Source organism: Oreochromis aureus, linkage group 17 (genome assembly GCF_013358895.1).
Source record: "Oreochromis aureus strain Israel breed Guangdong linkage group 17, ZZ_aureus, whole genome shotgun sequence".
NCBI classification, from domain to species: Eukaryota; Metazoa; Chordata; class Actinopteri; order Cichliformes; family Cichlidae; genus Oreochromis; species Oreochromis aureus.
The window spans coordinates 3,839,817-3,853,472 of NC_052958.1; positions in this window are offsets into that span (position 1 = coordinate 3,839,817).

The window sequence follows — 13,656 nt, forward strand, 5'->3', positions numbered from 1 at the left end:
CTTGAAATTTCATGTTATATATCTCAAAATATTTTGTTAATATGCCAAAGTTTCGATTTATCTTCTCAGTTAGTAAGTTAACTAACTTAGCAATGTTAGCTCTGCCAATCATTGGGCTCTGTGAAATACATCATTTCCTTGTTACCTGGATGTAGATGAGAGACACGTGCACTCCAAATCAGGTAGTGACAGGATCAGTGAGCTACCAGTGTATAGCTAACTTGAACAAACTGGTGGCAGGTTCTTCAGCTTTAGATGCCTTCTAGCAAATAATAACTGTATAAAAAGAGAGAAAATAATATGTTCATGTCAAACTGTTGGACAGCTGATGCCTTTGAGCTTCTGGTTCTGGGTAACAAGGACGTGACGTAGTTTCACAGAGTTTCCTGGTTTACAGAGCTAATTCAAAATTTAGAGCCTCGCACTTTTAGCCCAGGTGAAATGTTTTGTTCTTCAGCATTATTAACTCTGCTCTCCTCTCTCTTAGTGGATCTATCTCCAGACCATGGCCTTAACAGTTCCCTTCACCCCAGTGAATGAATAATGTCTCGTCTTCCTTTTAAGTTAAATAAAGACTTTTGAATTTCTGTTGCTATTTGGCCAGGAAGCTTGGAAAGAAATCGACTGGACTTCTTTAATTTTCATAACTACATATTGTTGTTTGGGTTTTGTCTGCACTTCCATTCAGCTTTGGTGACTGTCTGTGTTCAAGACAATATGTGTCTCTAAAATGGAAACAAAAACAGTAGAAGAAATGATTTTTTTTTAAATAAAGAAGGGACAGTTAGTTAAAAATTGTACAGACGTATAATACTTGGGGGATTGCATCTTGTTCTATGGCAGAAGATAAACACAAAGATAAAACTTTGTACTGGAATATATACGTATATTATGCGCTGAAAAAAAAGCCTTTATCTGGAAAAAAAAAAAGAAAACTTTGTTTCTATATAAACAACATAAACTCCTGCCTAATCTTTCTTTCTCCCAACCCACGACATTAATAACTTTATAACAAATGTGTCATACTTTGTTGTATGCTCTGCTTGTTCGTTATTAAAGTTCAAAATCTCCTTGTGAAGCTGAGAGACGGTGCACACCGAGGACGAAACAAGGACTTGCTGCCAAGGGAAGGCACATTTCTGAGAGAGAAATTTTGGCGATATTCAGGGAGAAGCTGCCAGACCTTGTGTTGGTTTGTGATTCTGTGGTGGTGCCGAAAATAGGAACATTAGCTGATTTGATAAAGATCATACTGTAATTAGTGACTGAAAAATACTGCTCATAAAGCCCAACCGTGGTAGATTCATGACAGTTCATTTACTTTTTGCTTTTTTGAGAGCCTCTACACCCCCATCTGAATTCACAGTCAGGCTGTCAGTCCTGCAGCACAGAATCTGCCCATAAACCAGAAAATTCATCCTCAGCGCTGACAAGAGTCCACAATTTTGGTCTCCCACTCACTGTCAATAAAGCCAAAGAAAGCATGTGCATGATGACAGCACATTTTGGAGTCTCTTCATCTTAACTGAACTGTCCAACAGCAAATCAGCTTGGACTTCCACTGCCTGTGCTTTTGCTGCAATGGGAGACATTTCACAACTTATGGAGCCATCAAAAATTAGCAATGCATGATTTCAATTTGCTAAATTACACAGATTAGGAAATGTGGCGGCAGTCTGTAAAGTTGAAGACAAAAGACATCAAGCCGTCCTTTCTCCCTAACACAAAAGCAAAATCACCTCAATAAAAACTTGCTCTCTCTTCCTTTGAAGCCAGCCTCTATAAATAACTTCCCAGTGGTATTGCATAGAGGGGCTGCAGAGAAAACCGAGCTAAGAGTGCCCTCTATGTGCAGGCTGAAGCTTTATGACTACAAATGTGTCATACAGTCATGCAGAGCTGCTGCAAAATATACAGTGACTACACAGAATAAGGCCTGTCTCGCAGATATTGAGCTTTATTTGCTGCACCATGACTTGGCTCAAATATTGATGTATATTAATGCTTTCCTTTCTACTGGACTCTTAAGCAGCTGAGACACTGCACCTTTTTTTCCATGTGGGCTCAATATTAAGCGCACCTGAGGTAAAAGTCAGAGGGAAAGCTTCACATTCACTGTGCCCTCTCTAAGTGCAGTGTCATCACAAGTTAAGTGGGAAGGCAGGCCAGATCAAAGAGGCGAGGCAGATCTTCACTGTCTGGGTTTATCTCTGCTAAAGCCCAAGAAACCCTGTCACAACCTCAGATGCTCAAAAAACGATTTTCCTTCCGGACTAATTATTCCCTCCAGCACCAGATGATGGTACACACACTAGTCACGCTTGTGTAACTCAAATCAGTGCTGCGTTTGAAGACGTGTTCGGTTATTAAGTCAATTACAAGGCCATAAAAACTGCAATTAGACAGAAAATCTGGACTCGTGTCAAAATCCCAGCTGATTCCTTCCAGCCAGATGAAGACAGGGTTTGTCAACCGCAGACAAACTGTTTCAATTAAGAGCCGCATGAAAAGAAGCTATAAATATCAAGGAAACAGGTGCACTACCAAAAAAATCACAAGATGTGCCTTTTCAGGAGCAGATTTAAGAGAGTAAGCAGTCTGTTTAAGTGTAGATTTAATTAAGAAGGGTATAGAGTCGTTATAGCATAGCTGTGGCTTCACTAGATAAATTAATTGTATTGATATAAAAATGTAAAATACTGTGAGAAAGCGCTCTAACCACAAAAATGAGAATGAAATGCACCAAAAAGTAATGATTAATAACGCAATAACTATCACGCATTTTTACCACATTTAACTTTAATTTTGTTGCATTTGTTGGAGTTACATAGTAATAATTAGTGTATTTGGCAGTTTAATATATGTATATACAACTTGTTATGTTACCTATTATGAGGTATGACGTCCTCTGCACATGCAAGCAGTCACCAATCTGCACATGTATCCAGATCTCTTGTTCAGGAGTGGCTCTCCATTACTAGATGAGTGCAGTTGGGCAGAGAAGTGTCTAGATACGCTCCTGATCTGTTATCTAGTACTAAATCTGACAATGACAAGTGGTGGCTTTAGCAATAGTAGCAATGAAATTCTATGAAAATTTCTAACTACACATTTCTAACTGTATTATTGGCTAATTCTATATATCCCAACTGTATAAAAGTATCAAAAATAAAAAATATTTGTTCTGCAGAAAAAATTCAGTTATCAGTTTTATGTGGATCAATATTATTGCTGCTGAAGGTTGAACTCACACCATACAGATTTTAGTGGCTCTGTGATCAATTTTGCTTCCAGAGAAACAGCTACATGTAGTCACACGATGGCTGTGATGTAAACGATGAATCCAAACAGGCATAACAGAAGCTTTACACATTTAAATTTTTCAGAAACCCCTCAGTCTGAACATGGTATATCATCTTTGGATGGAAACTAGTGACCTAACTCGCTGCTAACTTCTACTCCGTTAAACTTCATAAATCCTGTTTCTCATTGATACCCTTCTTATTGTTACACCTGGTAGAGCAGCCACACTGATCATTTTATTAAAGATGAAAGAATTTAGATAGTTTGTAACTCTCAGTGATGTTCCAGGTTCTTTGGGAACTGAAGAGGAGTTTGTACCTGGAAACAGCTAATGACATCAGACTTAAAGAGCGGATAGTAAGTCTTCTGTTTCATCTTGTTCTGCTGTATTTGTGACTAAGTCACTGTTTAAACCACATTTTCACATAACAGTGTTTAACTCTCAGTGAAGCTGCAGTGTTTGTTTGACTTTGAGACCAGAATCCGAGTTTGGACACGGAAACGGATAATGCTGTCAGACTTGAAGACCGGATTTTGACGTCTATTGAACTTCAAGTGTTGACGTCCACAGGACCTCAGTGGGCAGGCTATTTATAGTTTATAGTCCCACATGTACTGAATAAATCAATAGGCTAACATATAAGAAATCTTGTTTGTTTGTAAATAATTGATATTCATACGTATCATATTGATAACAACAATGATGATATTGGTAAATAAAAATATTATTCCCTGCACCTGTCAGTGACAACAAAAATTACAATCCAAAGTTAAAATGTTGAACGTCATATTCACTTCCAGGTTGGGTCATGGTTGGACGCACAAATTGTGGACCAAGTTTGGATGTATAGATGTTCAGAATTGGTCATGGATGGAATATAGACATGATCTGCATGTCTATCCGACGTCCAGTGTTTAGTGGGTTATCTATTTTTAAATTTCACTACACAAACACTGCCTGCCCTGCTCGCCCTGACAAAGCACCACTGAGTACAGGTCCAGAGTTCAATTCAGGGTCTTTCTATGTGGAGTTTGTATGTTCTCCCCGTGTTTCTGTGGGTTCTCTCCGGGTACTGCGGCTTCCTCCCACAGTCCAAAGACATGCAGTTAGTGGTGTTAGGTTAATTGATCAATCTAAATTGCCCATAGGTGTGAATGCGGGAGTGAATGTGAGTGCGAAGGTTGTCTCTGTCTATGTGTTAGCCCTGCGACAGATTGGCGACCTGTCCAGCGTGTACCCTGCCTCTCGCCCTAAGACAGCTGGGATAGATCCAGCGCCCCCTGCAACCCTGAAAAAGGATAGGCGTAAGCGAATGGATGGATGGATAGTGATGGTGCTAAACTTATATTGGTTTGTCACCATTATTCTTATCTCTATGTTTTGAATTATGTACCTGGTGCTCCGGTCTGTCCTGGCTGAACAAAAGAGGATGTGAGGGTGGAGCTGACAGGACAGAGGGAATGAGGAGGGAATGAGGGTTCTTTGTGCCTGGTTTACTTATTCTCACTGTGGTTTCCCTCTTTGTGTTTACAGTGGTTTGCTCTGCTATTACATAGGCTGAGTTCTTGCTTTGGTTTGGTCAGTTTGTGAAATTCACGGTCTGTTTAAAGTTGCGTTCCAGTTATTTTACCTGCACCTGTTTGGTACTGTTCAAATAAAATCCACTTTTTGAACAATGCACCTGTACCTGTGTGTTCTGCTCAGTCCCTGAATATAAAAATCAAATATTATTTGTAATTATCTATTTGTCTTTAAAGATGTGGTTGGACCATACTATGTGTCCTGGGATTGTACAACCAGCCACAGACCAAGTCACACAGCTGTATGCTGGCTGAATAAAATCAAACGGTCTAAACATGCAGTCATTTATTGGCTGTGCTAGTGCCAAGTTAAAGACTGGCGCTACAGGCAGTTGTATTATTAGTTCCTCTCCTTTCATCCCCTACGACTGGCTCATACTATAAACAAATACTATATAATTGCCTACATAATGTATTTTATGTGAGTGCCTGGTTGTATGGGCTACTACCCCCATACTAATGAGACAATCACGAGAAAAATTGAAAAATAATTTATGATAGACATTTGTGAGGTAATAAAAAAAATGTGTGAAATTTTAAATGCCAATTTTCACTAGATTTATTTTAACTGTTCAAAATGAACAAAGAAATGAAAAGAGTTATGAAACCATCCATCCATTCGCTTCTGCTTATCCTTTTCAGCGGCGCTGGAGCCTATCCCAGCTGTCATAGGGCAAGAGGCAGGGTACACCCTGGACAGGTCGCCAGTCTGTCGCAGGGCCAACACACAGGGACAGACAACCATTCGCACTCACATTCACACCTAGTGACAATTTGGATTATCCAATTAACCTATCCCCACAAGCTGCATGTCTTTGGACGGTGGGAGGAAGCCGGAGTACCCGGAGGGAACCCACGCAAACACAGGGAGAACATGCAAACTCCACACAGAAAGACCCCGGCCTGATGGTGGAATTGAACTCAGGACCTTCTTGCTGTGCGGCAACAGTGCTAACCACCGTGCCACCGTGCTACCGAGTTATGAAACCATTTTATTAAAAGTATTATTATTACTAAAAATTATCAAAGTATTTGGAGAGCATATGTTTCTAAATTAAATGTTTCATTACCTTTGTCAAACTGACAGATACTGGCACAGTGCAAGTGTCCTCATGCAGAAAACAACACAGACGTAAGTATATACATATATAGTGTTTTTCTAGTATTATTGACCACACAAAGTGCTTTGGTTAAAAGTGTCTTGCTTCATTCTTTACACTTGAAGCACTTTATTTACCTTTCAGTGCTGGACAATTTACCAATTAACCTCACATGCATGCCTTTGGACTGCAGGGGGAAGCTGGAGAACTCTGAATAAACCTGCACAGGCACAGAGAGAGCATGCAGACTCAAGGAGTTCAAACCAGGAACCTTTCTGCTGTGAGATAACAGTGCTAAACATTTCACCACTGTACCATCTATAAAATACATACTGGAAATGTGCCGAATTCGAGCTGATTTGATAAGTGTACCTAATAAAGTGGTTACTGATATTGTCAAGCTAAAGGATTAATAGTACCTTCCTGCTCTAAAACTTCCCCAAAATATATGAAAATGGGGGAAGTGAATTTTCTTCTTCTTCTTCTTCTTTTAAAGCTCCACCTATCAGTAATTACATCTTATCTAATGACTGTGTGTAACGGAAAACAGCTCTTTATTGCAACAAGCCTTCAGAAAATTAGAACCACACTCTGCAGCTTTAAAAAAGCATTTGATTGTCTTTCGTTGTTTGTAGCCTTTTAGTCTTTCTTTTTAGATTAAGTTGCTAAATACAACAATTTGTACTAACCCCAAAAGTCACTGACTAACTGTTCAGCACTCAGTGAGCAACAGTTAAATATTTTACCCTTGGAAATCAGTGGAGACCAAAACAGAGTTACAATGAGAGTGACTTTTGACCTTGATTAAAAACACAGTGTCAAATAAGTGCTAATATTACTCCTTCTGTGGGGCAATATGGACTGTAGAGTCGTGCACCCCAAGCAGACGAGTCAGAGAAGGTTTTCTTTTTAAAAATATGTTTCAAACTAAAATAGACCACTGGAAGAAATGCCAGTTTTAGCTCATAGTCGCCTGGCTTCATGCTGTCTGAATAAGCCCTAGAAAATTCTGACTCCTTGGTAGTGTAAGATCAGGATTATGCCTTTTTAAAGTGTCTTTCTGACACTGAGCTAAAGAGGGATCTAGCCAGAAAATGACAGACCACTTGTGGAAGAACGAACAGCCAGTTCCTCACTCCCCAACCTGGCACTGCAGCAGACAGATGTGCTGATATGCCATCTATAGCCGCAGGCCTTTTCTGACTTCTAAAGGCTTCCGCTGTCAAAATGGGGCGCCTGGGAGCACATGACACAAAAGTTAAATGAAGGTTAAATGGAAGCACTTCAAAGTGGGAGATCTCCACAGAAAAAATAACGGAGGAAAGGTTAATGTGTGTCTTGTTGAGACACCAGAGCAGCTTGTAGCTTTTGGCCATATCGGTTTGAGGTCCAGTTTGGGTCAGAACGCCTCCGGGCCACCGTTTTATTGGTTTGGTTCGCTCCGTAGCTGATGCTTTGAGAGACATTTTCCTCTGATATAGCATCAATGCATAGACTGTGATATGAGGGGCAGACAATATTGGCTTTGTATGCATTAGATATCAGGCAGCTGCTATCAACCACATCTAATACAATGTGAGCCCCTCAGGGATCGCTGATGCAAAGAAACTGATTGGAAACGCTGCAGTAAAGCTTCTGTTTTTTAAAGAGGGGTTTCTAGTTCTGCTTTACATGATAAGTAAGGATTTATTTCGTGGTATGTAGGTTTAAGTATGACAAATCAGGAAATGCATTTATTCCCATTTCTGAATAGAGTAAGCCACTGCTTCTGGGCAAACGGCTAGCTTCTATTATGCTAAGCTAACACCATCTGGTTAAAGCCTTACATTTAATGGATGTGCATGTGAACGGTATCAAGGTTCATTTTATACTTAATTTTTATGTGGTATTTCAGTGTGTGCATGATCCAGTGGACTTTGTGAAATACTGATATTTTTGGATTAAACAATGACTCATATGTGGTGCTGTTCTAGTGGTTATGAAGGATAAACTGTTCATATCTTTTCTAAACAGGGACTGTTTAACTCTGCACACCATGCTAGTTGTTCAGTGTTGTTGGATTCTCTGTTTCATGTACAGAAGGCTACCTCATCAACCTAAACAAACGTGAATGAGGCGAGAAAAGACGAGAGGACGGAGCAGGAATGAACACATTTGGATGCTTTTGTCTTACTAAGAACTACAGGGCTGTAAAAAACTAAGTACGCTATCATTCAGTAGCTTGTAGCACCACCTTTAGGAGCAGTAATGTGAAGTAATCATTTTTTGTGTGACTTTATCAGTCTATCACAAAGTTTGGGGATTTCGGTAGGGCTGTGTGATATGATGAAATATATTCGATGACAAAAATAAAACATCTATTGTTTCATATAATAGGCTATCGTTTGTTTCATGGTGTCACAAAATACACTGTTTACGGAAATATTTTTTCATCGTTTAGATGGTCACCATGTGGATGCAGGCACAGAGAATACCAGCATGGCCAATAAAGACGAGGCAGAACCAGTTAGGTCCAAACAGAAGGACCAGTCCAAACAAATCGAGGAGCTTATTCCTAAAGTTTGCACTGTCCACTTTCTGCTGTAACAAAATTAATTTGTCACGTGTGGGACTAATAATCGTTATTTTATCTTATCTTAAACGAGGGGCTACATGTAGCATGGACGTGGTTTGGTTATGAAAAGTTGGAAAAGACACGGACCAGGAAACTGTAATATGCAAATTATGCTGCAAACCGGTCCCCACCACAGACTCAAATCTGACAAACATCTTGTACCGCCTACGCAAGAATCACGTGAAAGAGTATGGAGAGAGTTTATGGATGAGAAGCAAAAAAGAGCCATCAGATCCTCCAAATAAAGCTTAGACTCAAACGTTAGAACAGGCTTTTCCCCGCAGCACCCCGTGTAATAAATACAAAGAAAATGGCGGCCGTTACAACTTATATATCTAAAAATAGTTTCATGCATCGGTCAAAACACTCAACTCCAGGTACACGACGCCCAGCTGAAAACACTTCACACAGGTCGAGTTCCTCGAGATTCACTGAACTTACAGAAAATACACTATTGTGTGATGTGTATCGTTGTTGGGATGAGGAATATCTTCATCTCTGAGATTTTGGTCATATGACGTCATAATGTTCATATCAGAAGCTTTTCTTTCATTTTGTTGGTTCCTGCCTGATGATTGGTTGTAGAAAAAATGAGGAACAGTGACAAAGTACCGCTTAAGTGAAAAGTTACAAGATTTTAAATATGGTCATTCACACGATTATAAGCCTTTTAAACAAATGATCTTCTGGTAAGGCCAGGTTGGTGTTTGGACTATTCGTCACTAATTCAAAACACACATTTGATGCTTATGCCAGAATTGAGTCAAATTATGTGTCATGTTATTATTATGAAAATTCAAAGTTGCGTTGGTGATTTTTTGGTGCACTTTTTTTTAACGAACGATTGCTTGATTGACAAACGTGTCAGGTCAGCTCGGGGTATCAAATTAGGGCTGTCTGAGAGCAAACTCCCACTACAGCAGTCCACACTTGAATATGCAAGTACGACTGGATGTCAGAGTTAAGCCGGTAGCCACACAGCTGTGAACGAGCCAGTGATTGCAACGCATGAATGGAACAGCTGATGCCAATCAGCTAATAAAAGCACAATGTTTGCACTCTGCTTCAAGCACTGTTCCATTATTTTACTTAGCGAGAAAATTAGTCGCCAAAATGTCTTTAGAGTAAAAAAATACTTAAAAACATGGTTGTAGAGCACATTTTTATACAGTACCAAGCATACAGTTCCTGATGAGCATTTGAATAGGTGTTTTCATGCATAAAGCATGAAAAACATTCAGAATCATGAATAATATATAAAACCAGTGATTGCTTTATACATCTTTAACTTTTCCCCATTTTTCCATAAATATTTGGCTGCTGCTTGCATTCGAGGCATATTTTACATTTGCTGCAGAACATCTACCTTTCATAAGGTTATAAAACAAAAAAAAGTGGTTGGAGTGTGTTTATAGAGTCCTGTTGAAAAGCAAGAGAAAAGAGAAGCGTAGGAATAAAAAAGAGATTGGAAGCAGCTGGATGTGCTGCGGTTACAGCCTCAATGCAACATCAAAGAATGGCTACATATCCGCTGGGCCGCCCGTGTCCCTTCAGTGTTTAACCTAATATCACAACATTGTTAGTGAAGTGTGCTTAGCCTGAGCACTAGTATGACAGCTAATTGCCAACCGGCAGCACTCAAAGGCAGCCAACCTGAAACTCTGCAGCTTTACAGGGAATATGGTTTGACACTGTTTTGAAGGTCAGCTTCTTCTGCATTCAAACCCCAACAGGTCCTTCCCCCTGGGGTGCCCCATCCCGCTGAAAAGGCGATCACAGGGAACTGGAGAGGCGTATTGTTCTCTCTTTGCTTGGTGACCCTCACCGCCCCATTAAAATCTAGCCTGAAACTCTGCCTGAGGGTCTTCAGCCATCATCGGCACGCACAGCCTCGCTGATGCATTGCATACTAATAAGACAGAGGGGAGCGGGCCATGTGGAGCGGGAGACAGGATGGGGTGGGGGCATCTTTGAAGTGTGAGTTTTCATTGGTCACCATTAAACAGAATTAATGTGAGAATGATGCGTGATTATTAGAGAGTTTATTATTGAGTTTGATGCAGGAGGAGCTGCGCTGTGAGTGCGCTGAGAGTTGTTGGTCCCATCCAGGTGATTTTGTGTGCTGACTGTTAATGGAAAGACACACTGAGATATTATTCATTCTGCTGACTTGCTGAAGCATTATTGCCTCCACCTTGGAGGTTCTGTTTTCATTTGGCGGTTTGTTTTTGTGCCTCTGTGTCAGCAGGAAATTTGATATTTGAAAAACTTTTAAGATTTGATAGCTGGGCATCAGACTAATGAGACCACTGATCATATTTTTGATGGGATCAAACTAATATAGCACACAGAGTCTGGTGGATTAAAAATTATGAATATTAATATATTATTAACTGCTTTATTTACTTGAACAATATGCATTTTGGATTGTTGGTGTCTTTTACTTTATCTTTAATAACCCAGTTTGACATAGACTAGCAGACTTTTATTTTCATGACTATTTACAATGCAGATCCTCACTGAAGGCATCAAAGCTGTGAATGGACACACGTGGATTTATGTAGTAAACAAAAAAGTGTGAAATAACTCAAAACACATTTTATAGTTTAGATTCTTCAAAATAGTCGCCCGTTGCTTTGATTGCTGCTTTGCACACTTTTGACGTTCTCTCAATGAGCTTCATGAGGTCGTCACCTGAAATGGTTTTCCAACAGTCTTGAAGGAGAGATGCTGAACACTTGTTGGCCCTTTTGCCTTTACTCTATGGTTCATTGTCATAGGTCAGGTGACTGTGCAGGCCAGGCCATCTGACGCAGCACTCCATCACTCTCCTTCTTGGTCAAATAGCCCTGACACAGCCTGGAGGTGTGTTTGGGTTCATTGTCCTGTTGGAAAATAAAAGATGGTCCAACTAAACGCAGGATGCTGTGGTAGCCATGCTGGTTCAGTGTGTCTTTCAATTTTGAATAAATCCCCAACAGTGTCACCAGCAAAGCCCCCCCACACCATCACACCTCCTCCTCCATGCGTCACGGTAGGAACCATGCATGTAGGGACCATCCATTCACTTTTTCTGCGTCGCAAGACACGGCAGGTGGAACCAAATTTGGAGTTATCAGACCAAAGCACAGATTTCCACCGGTCTGATGTCCATTCCTCGTGTTTCTTGGAACAAACAAATCTCTTCTGCTTGTTGCTTTTCCTTAGTCGTGGTTTCTTAGCAGCTGTTTGACCATAAAGGTTTGAATCACACAGTCTCCTCTGAACAGCTGATGTAGAGATGTGTCTGCTACTGGAACTCTGTGTGGTATTTATCTGGGCTCTAATCTGAGGTGCCTTTAACTTGGGATTTCTGAGGCTGGTGACTCGGATGAATGTATCCTCAGCAGCAGAGGAGACTCTTGGTCTTCCTTTCCTGGGGCAGTCCTCGTGAGCCAGTTTCCTCGTAGCGTTTGATGATTTTTGCGACTGCGCTTGGGGACACATTCAAAGTTTTAGCAATTTTCCAGACTGACTCACCTTCAGCTCTTAAAGTAATGATGGACTTTGGTTCTTGCCATAATATAAAATCTAACTGTAGTCAAAGAGGGCTGTCAGCTGTGTATCAACCTGACTTCTGCACAACACAACTGATGGTCCCAACCCCATTAAGAAGGCAAGAAATTTCACAATTGACCCCTAACAAGGCACACCTGTCAAGTGAAACCATTTCAGGTGATGACATCATGAAGCTCACTGAGAGAAGGCCGAGGGTTTGCAGCGCTGTCAACAAAGCGCTTATATTTGTGCAAATCTAAAATTTAAGACATATTTAGAGTTATTTATGAATTTATTCTTTGCTACATAATTCCATATATCTTGCTTCATATATTTGATGTCTTCAGTTTGTATCTACAATATAAAAACTAGTAAAAATAAAGAAAAAAACAATACATGAGAAAGTGTGTCCAAACCTTTGACTTTGTACGTCTGTGTTATTGTAAAAGAAAACCACAGCCAACATTAACATAAACATATAAGTGACACTTAATAAATTAAAGATGCACTAATTGATATTTTGATATAATTATCAGCATGTTCATGTGTCCCTGTTAAGCTCGATGGAGCTTTTTAACATTTTCCAGTTTATTATTTTTGCAACCACCAGCTGCAAATATTGATGCCATGTTCTGTACGTGCTGGACTGTGTTTAAAGTTTTATTTAACAGAAAGTAATGAATTACATCCTTTCACAAGTCACGAGAATCATTAGTCGTCCTGCAGTATTGGAAGGAACTTAATTAAATGTGCATATAATGAATGATTGCCTAATATGTCTTCACCCAAACTGTAAAGACCACATGTGTGGCCTTCACAGTTTGGGTGAAACTGGTTTGGATCCTGAGGCAGATGTACTACTATGTCACTGACATGCTGATTTAAAAAGTTCTGGGTTATGTTACTTATTTGCTTCCTACAGACCACAGGTGTCGAACTCCAGTCCTCGAGGGCCGGTGTCCTGAAACTTTTCCATGTGTCTCTGCTGCAACACACCTGAATAAAATTAGTAGGTGATTAGCAAGACTCTATAGAACTTGACTGTAGGTGGCAATTCAGCCATTTGATTCATATTACAGCAGCTCATGAATGAATATGGTTCAATAAAAGTAGTTTTAGAAGTACTTCTTTTTTTAAAAACTTTTATTTAAATGTACTTGAGTAGGGTTAGGGGTTGCCGCCTCAGCATGCAGTCATGTCTTGCTAATGACCTACAAATTTTATTCTGGTGTTTTGCATCAGGGACACATGGAAAAGTTTCAGGATACCGACCCTCCAGGACTGGAGCTTGACACCCCTGCTATAGACACTAATTCATTAAACTACTCATTACATTACTTTTATGTTACCCCGCAAAATGACCTGAGATACAAAATCACATAATTCCAAAATTAACAGTATAATATGGTTACAGTCCCAGTCACTGATAATTCCAACCTTAATCAGGCCACACACAATCCTTAAGTATAACAAAGTAAACATAAAAGTTGGTGAAAAACATTCCAAAGAAGAGGAGAAAAG